A 12,742-nucleotide genomic window follows, 5' to 3' on the forward strand; every position below is an offset into this window, starting at 1 on the left:
GTGTATAAGGATCCTGCCAGGTGTGTATGTGTTTTCACATTGGATCAGGATCCTGCCAGGGGTGTATGGGTTTTCGCAGTGTATCAGGGTCCTGCCAGGTGTGCATGGGGTTTTCACAGTGTATCAGGATCCTGCCAGGTGTGTATGGGTTTTTCACAGTGTACCAGGATCCTGCCAGGTGTGTATGGGGTTTCACAGTGGATCAGGATCCTGCAAGGAGTGTATGGGGGTTTCACAGTGGATCAGGATCCTGCCAGGTGTGTATGGGTTTTTCACAGTGTATCAGGGTCCTGCCAGGTGAGTATCGGGGTTTCACAGTGGATCAGGATCCTGCCATGTGTGTATGGGTTTTTCGCAGTGTATCAGGATCCTGCCAGGTGTGTATGGGGGATTCACAGTGAATCAGGATCCTGCCAGGTTTGTAAGGCGTTTTCGCAGAGTATCAGGATCCTGCCAGGTGTGTATGGGGGTTTCACAGTGAATCAGGATCCTACCAGGTGTGTAAGGGGTTTTCGCAGTGTATCAGGATCCTGCCAGGTGTGATGGGGTTTTCACTGTACATCATGATCCTGCCAGGTGTGTATGGGGGTTACACAGATTATCAGTATCCTGCCAGGTGCGTATGGGGATTTCACTGTGCATCAGGATCCTGCCAGTTGTGTATGGGGGTTTCACAGTTTATCAGAATCCTGCCTGGTGTGTTTGGGCTTTTCACAGTGTATCAGGATCCTGACAGGTGTGTATGGGAGTTTTCACAGTGGATCAGTATGCTGCCAGGTGTGTATGGGGTTTTCACAGTGTATCAGGATCCTGCCAGGTGTGTATGGGGGTTTCACAGTGAATCAGGATCCTGCCAGGTGTGTATGGGGTTTTCACAGTGTATCAGGATCCTGCCAGGTCTGTATGGGGGTTTCACAGTGTATCAGGATAATGCCAGGTTTTTATGGGGTTTTCACTGTGTATCAGGAAGCTGCCAGGTGTGCATGGGGTTTTCACTGTGCATCAGGATCCTGCCAGGTGTGTATGGGGGTTTCACAGTTTATCAGAATCCTGCCTGGTGTGTATGGGGTTTTTACAGTGGATCAGTATCCTGCCAGGTGTATGTGGGGTTTTCACAGTTTATCAGGATCCTGCCAGGTGTGTTTGGGGTTTTCACTGTGCATCAGCATCCTGCCAGGTGTGTATGGGGTTTTCACAGTGGATCAGGAACCTGCGAGGTGTGTATGGTGTTTTCACAGTTTATCAGGATCCTGCCAGGTGTGTATGGTGTTTTCACAGTTTATCAGGATCCTACCACGTGTGCATGGGGTTTTCACAGTGTATCAGGATCCTGCCAGGTGTGTATGTGGGTTTCACAGTTCATCAGGATCCTGCCTGGTGTGTATGGGGTTTCACAGTGGATCAGGATCCTGTCACGTGTGTATGGGGATTTCATAGTGCATCAAGATCCTGCCAGATGTGTATGGGGTTTCACAGAGTATCAGGATCCTGCCACGTGTGTATGGGGTATTCACAGTGCATCTGGATACTTCCAGATTTGTATGGCGTTTTCACAGTGCATCAGGATCCTTCCAGATGTATATGGGGGTTACACAGGGTATCAGGATCCTGCCACGTGTGTATGGGTTTTTCACAGTGTACCAGGATCCTGCCAGGTGTGTATGGGGTTTCACAGTGGATCAGGATCCTGCAAGGAGTGTATGGGGGTTTCACAGTGTATCAGGTTCCTGCCAGGTGTGTATGGGGTTTTCACAGTCTATCAGAATCCTGCCAGGTGTGTGTGGGGTTTTCACAGTGTATCAGGATCCTGCCAGTTGTGTATGGTGTTTCACAGTGGATCAGGATCCTGCCAGTTGTATATGGGGTTTTCACAGTGTATCAGGATCCTGCCAGGTGTGTATGGGGGTTTCACAGTGGATCAGGATCCTGCCAGGTGTGTATGGGTTTTTCACAGTGTATCAGGGTCCTGCCAGGTGAGTATCGGGGTTTCGCAGTGGATCAGGATCCTGCCAGGTGTGTATGGGTTTTTCGCAGTGTATCAGGATCCTGCCAGGTGTGTATGGGGGTTTCACAGTGAATCAGGATCCTGCCAGGTTTGTAAGGCGTTTTCACAGAGTATCAAGATCCTGCCAGGTGTGATGGGGTTTTCACTGTGCATCAGGATCCTGCCAGGCGTGTATGGGGGTTTCACAGTTTATCAGTATCCTGCCAGGTGTGTTTGGGGTTTTCACAGTTTATCAGGATCCTGCCAGGTCTGTATGGGGGTTTCACAGTGTATCAGGATCCTGCCAGGTTTGTAAGGCGTTTTCACAGAGTATCAGGATCCTGCCAGGTGTGATGGGGTTTTCACTGTGTATCAGGATCCTGCCAGGTGTGTATGGGGGTTTCACAGTTTATCAGTATCCTGCCAGGTGCGTATGGGGATTTCACTGTGCATCAGGATCCTGCCAGGTGTGCTTGTGGGTTTCACAGTTTATCAGAATCCTGCCTGGTGTGTTTGGGCTTTTCACAGTGTATCAGGATCCTGACAGGCGTGTATGGGAGTTTTCACAGTGGATCAGGATCCTGCCAGGTGTGTATGGGGTTTTCACAGTGTATCAGGATCCTGCCAGGTGTGTATGGGGGTTTCACAGTGAATCAGGATCCTGCCAGGTGTGTATGGGGTTTTCACAGTGTATCAGGATCCTGCCAGGTCTGTATGGGGGTTTCACAGTGTATCAGGATAATGCCAGGTTTTTATGGGGTTTTCACTGTGTATCAGGATGCTGCCAGGTGTGCATGGGGTTTTCACTGTGCATCAGGATCCTGCCAGGTGTGTATGGGGGTTTCACAGTTTATCAGAATCCTGCCTGGTGTGTATGGGGTTTTTACAGTGGATCAGTATCCTGCCAGGTGTATGTGGGGTTTTCACAGTTTATCAGGATCCTGCCAGGTGTGTTTGGGGTTTTCACTGTGCATCAGCATCCTGCCAGGTGTGTATGGGGTTTTCACAGTGGATCAGGAACCTGCGAGGTGTGTATGGTGTTTTCACAGTTTATCAGGATCCTGCCAGGTGTGCATGGTGTTTTCACAGTTTATCAGGATCCTACCACGTGTGCATGGGGTTTTCACAGTGTATCAGGATCCTGCCAGGTGTGTATGTGGGTTTCACAGTTCATCAGGATCCTGCCTGGTGTCTATGGGGTTTCACAGTGGATCAGGATCCTGTCACGTGTGTATGGGGATTTCACAGTGCATCAAGATCCTGCCAGATGTGTATGGGGTTTCACAGAGTATCAGGATCCTGCCACGTCTGTATGGGGTTTTCACAGTGCATCTGGATACTTCCAGATTTGTATGGCGTTTTCACAGTGCATCAGGATCCTTCCAGATGTATATGGGGGTTACACAGGGTATCAGGATCCTGCCACGTGTGTATGGGTTTTTCACAGTGTACCAGGATCCTGCCAGGTGTGTATGGGGTTTCACAGTGGATCAGGATCCTGCAAGGAGTGTATGGGGGTTTCACAGTGTATCAGGTTCCTGCCAGGTGTGTATGGGGTTTTCACAGTCTATCAGAATCCTGCCAGGTGTGTGTGGGGTTTTCACAGTGTATCAGGATCCTGCCAGTTGTGTATGGTGTTTCACAGTGGATCAGGATCCTGCCAGGTGTGTATGGGGGTTTCACAGTGAATCAGGATCCTACCAGGTGTGTAAGGGGTTTTCGCAGTGTATCAGGATCCTGCCAGGTGTGATGGGGTTTTCACTGTGCATCATGATCCTGCCAGGTGTGTATGGGGGTTACACAGATTATCAGTATCCTGCCAGGTGCGTATGGGGATTTCACTGTGCATCAGGATCCTGCCAGTTGTGTATGGGGGTTTCACAGTTTATCAGAATCCTGCCTGGTGTGTTTGGGCTTTTCACAGTGTATCAGGATCCTGACAGGTGTGTATGGGAGTTTTCACAGTGGATCAGGATGCTGCCAGGTGTGTATGGGGTTTTCACAGTGTATCAGGATCCTGCCAGGTGTGTATGGGGGTTTCACAGTGAATCAGGATCCTGCCAGGTGTGTATGGGGTTTTCACAGTGTATCAGGATCCTGCCAGGTCTGTATGGGGGTTTCACAGTGTATCAGGATAATGCCAGGTTTTTATGGGGTTTTCACTGTGTATCAGGATGCTGCCAGGTGTGCATGGGGTTTTCACTGTGCATCAGGATCCTGCCAGGTGTGTATGGGGGTTTCACAGTTTATCAGAATCCTGCCTGGTGTGTATGGGGTTTTTACAGTGGATCAGTATCCTGCCAGGTGTATGTGGGGTTTTCACAGTTTATCAGGATCCTGCCAGGTGTGTTTGGGGTTTTCACTGTGCATCAGCATCCTGCCAGGTGTGTATGGGGTTTTCACAGTGGATCAGGAACCTGCGAGGTGTGTATGGTGTTTTCACAGTTTATCAGGATCCTGCCAGGTGTGTATGGTGTTTTCACAGTTTATCAGCATCCTACCACGTGTGCATGGGGTTTTCACAGTGTATCAGGATCCTGCCAGGTGTGTATGTGGGTTTCACAGTTCATCAGGATCCTACTGGTGTCTATGGGGTTTCACAGTGGATCAGGATCCTGTCACGTGTGTATGGGGATTTCACAGTGCATCAAGATCCTGCCAGATGTGTATGGGGTTTCACAGAGTATCAGGATCCTGCCACGTGTGTATGGGGTTTTCACAGTGCATCTGGATACTTCCAGATTTGTATGGCGTTTTCACAGTGCATCAGGATCCTTCCAGATGTATATGGGGGTTACACAGGGTATCAGGATCCTGCCACGTGTGTATGGGTTTTTCACAGTGTACCAGGATCCTGCCAGGTGTGTATGGGGTTTCACAGTGGATCAGGATCCTGCAAGGAGTGTATGGGGGTTTCACAGTGTATCAGGTTCCTGCCAGGTGTGTATGGGGTTTTCACAGTCTATCAGAATCCTGCCAGGTGTGTGTGGGGTTTTCACAGTGTATCAGGATCCTGCCAGTTGTGTATGGTGTTTCACAGTGGATCAGGATCCTGCCAGTTGTATATGGGGTTGTCACAGTGTATCAGGATCCTGCCAGGTGTGTATGGGGGTTTCACAGTGGATCAGGATCCTGCCAGGTGTGTATGGGTTTTTCACAGTGTATCAGGGTCCTGCCAGGTGAGTATCGGGGTTTCGCAGTGGATCAGGATCCTGCCAGGTGTGTATGGGTTTTTCGCAGTGTATCAGGATCCTGCCAGGTGTGTATGGGGGTTTCACAGTGAATCAGGATCCTGCCAGGTTTGTAAGGCATTTTCACAGAGTATCAGGATCCTGCCAGGTGTGATGGGGTTTTCACTGTGCATCAGGATCCTGCCAGGCGTGTATGGGGGTTTCACAGTTTATCAGTATCCTGCCAGGTGTGTTTGGGGTTTTCACAGTTTATCAGGATCCTGCCAGGTCTGTATGGGGGTTTCACAGTGTATCAGGATCCTGCCAGGTTTGTAAGGCGTTTTCACAGATTATCAGGATCCTGCCAGGTGTGATGGGGTTTTCACTGTGCATCAGGATCCTGCCAGGTGTGTATGGGGGTTTCACAGTTTATCAGTATCCTGCCAGGTGCGTATGGGGATTTCACTGTGCATCAGGATCCTGCCAGGTGTGCTTGTGGGTTTCACAGTTTATCAGAATCCTGCCTGGTGTGTTTGGGCTTTTCACAGTGTATCAGGATCCTGACAGGCGTGTATGGGAGTTTTCACAGTGGATCAGGATCCTGCCAGGTGTGTATGGGGTTTTCACAGTGTATCAGGATCCTGCCAGGTGTGTATGGGGGTTTCACAGTGAATCAGGATCCTGCCAGGTGTGTATGGGGTTTTCACAGTGTATCAGGATCCTGCCAGTCTGTATGGGGGTTTCACAGTGTATCAGGATAATGCCAGGTGTTTATGGGTTTTTCACAGTGTATCAGGATCCTGCCAGGTGTGTATGGGGTTTTCACTGTGCATCAGGATCCTGCCAGGTGTGTATGGGGGTTTCACAGTTTATCAGAATCCTGCCTGGTGTGTATGGCGTTTTCACAGTGGATCAGTATCCTGCCAGGTGTATATGGGGTTTTCACAGTTTATCAGGATCCTGCCAGGTGTGTTTGGGGTTTTCACTGTGCATCAGCATCCTGCCAGGTGTGTATGGGGTTTTCACTGTGCATCAGGAACCTGCTAGGTGTGTATGGTGTTTTCACAGTGTATCAGGATCCTACCACGTGTGCATGGGTTTTTCACAGTGTATCAGGATCCTGCCAGGTGTGTATGTGGGTTTCACAGTTTATCAGGATCCTGCCGTGTGTGTGGGGGTTTCACAGTTTATCAGGATACTGCCACGTGTTTATGGGGTTTCACAGTGGATCAGGATCCTGTCACGTGTGTATGGGGATTTCACTGTGCATCAAGATCCTGCCAGATGTGTATTGGGTTTCACAGTGTTTCAGGATCCTGCCAAGTGTGTTTGGGCTTTTCACAGTGTATCAGGATCCTGACAGGCGTGTATGGGAGTTTTCACAGTGGATCAGGATCCTGCCAGGTGTGTATGGGGTTTTCACAGTGTATCAGGATCCTGCCAGGTGTGTATGGGGGTTTCACAGTGAATCAGGATCCTGCCAGGTGTGTATGGGGTTTTCACAGTGTATCAGGATCCTGCCAGTCTGTATGGGGGTTTCACAGTGTATCAGGATAATGCCAGGTGTTTATGGGTTTTTCACAGTGTATCAGGATCCTGCCAGGTGTGTATGGGGTTTTCACTGTGCATCAGGATCCTGCCAGGTGTGTATGGGGGTTTCACAGTTTATCAGAATCCTGCCTGGTGTGTATGGCGTTTTCACAGTGGATCAGTATCCTGAAAGGTGTATATGGGGTTTTCACAGTTTATCAGGATCCTGCCAGGTGTGTTTGGGGTTTTCACTGTGCATCAGCATCCTGCCAGGTGTGTATGGGGTTTTCACTGTGCATCAGGAACCTGCTAGGTGTGTATGGTGTTTTCACAGTGTATCAGGATCCTACCACGTGTGCATGGGTTTTTCACAGTATATCAGGATCCTGCCAGGTGTGTATGTGGGTTTCACAGTTTATCAGGATCCTGCCGTGTGTGTGGGGGTTTCACAGTTTATCAGGATACTGCCACGTGTTTATGGGGTTTCACAGTGGATCAGGATCCTGTCACGTGTGTATGGGGATTTCACTGTGCATCAAGATCCTGCCAGATGTGTATTGGGTTTCACAGTGTTTCAGGATCCTGCCAAGTGTGTATGGGGTTTTCACAGTGCATCAGGATACTTCCAGATTTGTATGGCGTTTTCACAGTGCATCAGGATCCTTCCAGATGTGTATGGGGGTTACACAGGGTATCAGGATCCTGCCAGTTGTGTATGGGGATTCACAGTGGATGAGGATCCTGTCACGCGTGTATGGGGATTTCACAGTGCATCAGGATCCTGCCAGATGTCTGTGGGGTTTCACAGTGTATCAGGATCCTGCCAGGTGTGTATGGGGTTTTCACAGTGTATCAGTGTCCTCCCAGGTGTGTATGGGTTTTTCACAGTATATCAGGGTCCTGCCATGTGTGTAAGGGGTTTTCACAGTGTATCAGGATCCTGCCAGTCTGTATGGGGGTTTCACAGTGTATCAGGATAATGCCAGGTGTTTATGGGTTTTTCACAGTGTATCAGGATCCTGCCAGGTGTGTATGGGGTTTTCACTGTGCATCAGGATCCTGCCAGGTGTGTATGGGGGTTTCACAGTTTATTAGAATCCTGCCTTTTGTGTATGGCGTTTTCACAGTGGATCAGTATCCTGCCAGGTGTATGTGGGGTTTTCACAGTTTATCAGGATCCTGCCAGGTGTGTATGGGGTTTTCACAGTGGATCAGGAACCTGCTAGGTGTGTATGGTGTTTTCACAGTTTATCAGGATCCTACCACGTGTGCATGGGTTTTTCACAGTGTATCAGGATCCTGCCAGGTGTGTATGTGGGTTTCACAGTTTATCAGGATCCTGCCTGGTGTGTATGGGGGTTTCACAGTTTATCAGGATACTGCCACGTGTGTATGGGGTTTCACAGTGGATCAGGATCCTGTCACGTGTGTATGGGGATTTCACTGTGCATCAAGATCCTGCCAGATGTGTATTGGGTTTCACAGTGTTTCAGGATCCTGCCACGTGTGTATGGGGTTTTCACAGTGCATCAGGATACTTCCAGATTTGTATGGCGTTTTCACAGTCCATCAGGATCCTTCCAGATGTGTATGGGGGTTACACAGGGTATCAGGATCCTGCCACGTGTGTATGGAGTTTCACAGTGGATGAGGATCCTGTCACGCGTGTATGGGGATTTCACAGTGCATCAGGATCCTGCCAGATGTCTATGGGGTTTCACAGTGTATCAGGATCCTGCCAGGTGTGTATGGGGTTTTCACAGTGTATCAGTGTCCTCCCAGTTGTGTATGGGGTTTTCACAGTATATCAGGGTCCTGCCACGTGTGTAAGGGGTTTTCACAGTGTATCAGGATCCTGCCAGTTGTGTATGGGGTTTTGACAGTGTATCAGGATCCTGCCAGGTGTGTATGGGGTTTTACAGTGGATCAGGATCCTGCCAGGTGTGTATGGGGGTTTCACAGTGGATCAGGATCCTGCCAGGTGTGTGTGGGGTTTTCACAGTGTATCAGGATACTGCCAGGTGTGTTTGGGGTTTTCACTGTGCATCAGGATCCTGCCAGGTGAATTTGGGGTTTTCACTGTGCATCAGGATCCTGGCAGGTGTGTATGCGGTTTCACAGTGTATCAAGATACTGCCAGGAGTATATGGGTTTTTCACAGTGTATAAGGATCCTGCCAGGTGTGTATGTGTTTTCACATTGGATCAGGATCCTGCCAGGTGTGTATGGGTTTTCGCAGTGTATCAGGGTCCTGCCAGGTGTGCATGGGGTTTTCACAGTGTATCAGGATCCAGCCAGGTGTGTATGGGTTTTTCACAGTGGATCAGGATCCTGCAAGGAGTGTATGGGGGTTTCACAGTGTATCAGGATCCTGCCAGGTGTGTATGTGGGTTTCACAGTTTATCAGGATCCTGCCTGGTGTGTATGGGGGTTTCACAGTTTATCAGGATACTGCCACGTGTGTATGGGGTTTCACAGTGGATCAGGATCCTGTCACGTGTGTATGGGGATTTCACTGTGCATCAAGATCCTGCCAGATGTGTATTGGGTTTCACAGTGTTTCAGGATCCTGCCACGTGTGTATGGGGTTTACACAGTGCATCAGGATACTTCCAGATTTGTATGGCGTTTTCACAGTGCATCAGGATCCTTCCAGATGTGTATGGGGGTTACACAGGGTATCAGGATCCTGCCACGTGTGTATGGAGTTTCACAGTGGATGAGGATCCTGTCACGCGTGTATGGGGATTTCACAGTGCATCAGGATCCTGCCAGATGTCTATGGGGTTTCACAGTGTATCAGGATCCTGCCAGGTGTGTATGGGGTTTTCACAGTGTATCAGTGTCCTCCCAGTTGTGTATGGGGTTTTCACAGTATATCAGGGTCCTGCCACGTGTGTCAGGGGTTTTCACAGTGTATCAGGATCCTGCCAGTTGTGTATGGGGTTTTGACAGTGTATCAGGATCCTGCCAGGTGTGTATGGGGTTTTACAGTGGATCAGGATCCTGCCAGGTGTGTATGGGGGTTTCACAGTGGATCAGGATCCTGCCAGGAGTGTGTGGGGTTTTCACAGTGTATCAGGATACTGCCAGGTGTGTTTGGGGTTTTCACTGTGCATCAGGATCCTGCCAGGTGAATTTGGGGTTTTCACTGTGCATCAGGATCCTGGCAGGTGTGTATGCGGTTTCACAGTGTATCAAGATACTGCCAGGAGTATATGGGTTTTTCACAGTGTATAAGGATCCTGCCAGGTGTGTATGTGTTTTCACATTGGATCAGGATCCTGCCAGGTGTGTATGGGTTTTCGCAGTGTATCAGGGTCCTGCCAGGTGTGCATGGGGTTTTCACAGTGTATCAGGATCCAGCCAGGTGTGTATGGGTTTTTCACAGTGGATCAGGATCCTGCAAGGAGTGTATGGGGGTTTCACAGTGTATCAGGATCCTGCCAGGTGTGTATGTGGGTTTCACAGTTTATCAGGATCCTGCCTGGTGTGTATGGGGGTTTCACAGTTTATCAGGATACTGCCACGTGTGTATGGGGTTTCACAGTGGATCAGGATCCTGTCACGTGTGTATGGGGATTTCACTGTGCATCAAGATCCTGCCAGATGTGTATTGGGTTTCACAGTGTTTCAGGATCCTGCCACGTGTGTATGGGGTTTTCACAGTGCATCAGGATACTTCCAGATTTGCATGGCGTTTTCACAGTGCATCAGGATCCTTCCAGATGTGTATGGGGGTTACACAGGGTATCAGGATCCTGCCACGTGTGTATGGAGTTTCACAGTGGATGAGGATCCTGTCACGCGTGTATGGGGATTTCACAGTGCATCAGGATCCTGCCAGATGTCTATGGGGTTTCACAGTGTATCAGGATCCTGCCAGGTGTGTATGGGGTTTTCACAGTGTATCAGTGTCCTCCCAGTTGTGTATGGGGTTTTCACAGTATATCAGGGTCCTGCCACGTGTGTAAGGGGTTTTCACAGTGTATCAGGATCCTGCCAGTTGTGTATGGGGTTTTGACAGTGTATCAGGATCCTGCCAGGTGTGTATGGGGTTTTACAGTGGATCAGGATCCTGCCAGGTGTGTATGGGGTTTTCACAGTGTATCAGGATCCAGCCAGGTGTGTATGGGTTTTTCACAGTGGATCAGGATCCTGCAAGGAGTGTATGGGGGTTTCACAGTGTATCAGGTTCCTGCCAGGTGTGTATGGGGTTTTCACAGTCCATCAGAATCCTGCCAGGTGTGTATGGGGTTTTCACAGTGTATCAGGATCCTGCCAGTTGTGTATGGTGTTTCACAGTGGATCAGGATCCTGCCAGGTGTGTATGGGGGTTTCACAGTGGATCAGGATTCTGCCAGGTGTGTATGGGTTTTTCACATTGTATCAGGATCCTGCCAGGTGTGTATCGGGGTTTCACAGTGGAGCAGGATCCTGCCAGGTGTGTATGGGGTTTTCACAGTGTATCAGGATCCTGCCAGGTGTGTATGGGGGTTTCAGAGTGAATCAGGAACCTGCCAGGTGTGTATGGGGTTTTCACAGTGTATCAGGATCCTGCCAGGTCTGTATGGGGGTTTCACAGTGTATCAGGATCCTGCCAGGTGTGTAAGGGGTTTTCACAGTGTATCAGGATCCTGCCAGGTGTGTATGGGGTTTTCACTGTGCATCAGGGTCCTGCCAGGTGTGTTTGGGGGTTTCACAGTTTATCAGAATCCTGCCTGGTGTGTGTGGGGTTTTCACAGTGTATCAGGATCCTGACAGGTGTGTATGGGTGTTTCACAGTGGATCAGGATCCTGCTAGGCGTGCATGGGGTTTTCACAGCGTATCAGGATACTGCCCGGTGTTTATGGGAGTTTCACAGTGTATCAGGGTCCTGCCAGGTGTGTATGGGGTTTTCACCGTGTATCAGGATTCTGCCAGGTGTGTATGGGTTTCTCACAGTGTACCAGGATCCTGCCAGGTGTGTCTGGGGTTTCACAGTGGATCAGGATCCTGCAAGGAGTGTATGGGGTTTTCACAGTGTATCAGGCTCCTGCCAAGTGAGTATGGGGTTTTCACAATGTATCAGTATCCTGCCAGGTGTGTAAGGGGTTTTCACCGTGTATCAGTATCCTGCCAGGAGTGTATGGGGTTTTCACACTGTATCAGGTTCCTGCCAGGTGTGTATGGGGTTTTCAAAGTGTATCAGGATCATGCCAGGTGTTTATGGGGTTTCACAGTGGATCAGGATCCTGCCAGGTGTGTTTGGGGTTTTCACAGTGTATCAGGATCCTGCCAGGTGTGTATGGGGTTTTCACAGTGTATCAGGATCCTGCCAGGTGTGTATGGGGTTTCACATTGGATCAGGATCCTGCAAGGAGTGTATGGGGTTTTCAAAGCGTATCAGGTTCCTGCCAGGTTTGTATGGGGATTTCACAGTCTATCAGAATCCTGCCAGGTGTGTATGGGGTTCTCACATTGTATCAGGATCCTGCCGTGTGTATGGGGGTTTCACAGTGGATCAGGATCCTGCCAGGTGTGTATGGAGGATTCACAGTGGATCTGCAACCTGCCAGGTGTGTCTGGGGTTTTCACAGTGGATCAGGATCCTGCTAGGCGTGTATGGTGTTTTCACAGTGTATCAGGGTCCTGCCAGGTGTGTATGGTGTTCTCACAGTTTATCAAGATCCTACCACGTGTGCATGGGGTTTTCACAGTGTATCAGGATCCTGCCAGGTGTGTATGTGGGTTTCACAGTTTATCAGGATCCTGCCTGGTGTGTATGGGGGTTTCACAGTTTATCGGGGGACTGCCACGTGTGTATGGGGTTTCACAGTGGATCAGGATCCTGTCACGTGTGTATGGGGATTTCACAGTGCATCAAGAATCAGCCAGATGTGTATGGGGTTTCACAGTGTATCAGGATCCTGCCACGTGAGTATGGGGTTTTCACTGTGCATCAGGATCGTTCCAGATTTGTATGGCGTTTTCACAGTGCATCAGGATCCTTCCAGATGTGTATGGGGGTTACACAGGGTATCAGGATCCTGCCACGTGTGTATGTGTTTTCACATT

This window comes from Heterodontus francisci, unplaced genomic scaffold, assembly GCF_036365525.1.
Source record: "Heterodontus francisci isolate sHetFra1 unplaced genomic scaffold, sHetFra1.hap1 HAP1_SCAFFOLD_84, whole genome shotgun sequence".
Classification (NCBI taxonomy): domain Eukaryota; kingdom Metazoa; phylum Chordata; class Chondrichthyes; order Heterodontiformes; family Heterodontidae; genus Heterodontus; species Heterodontus francisci.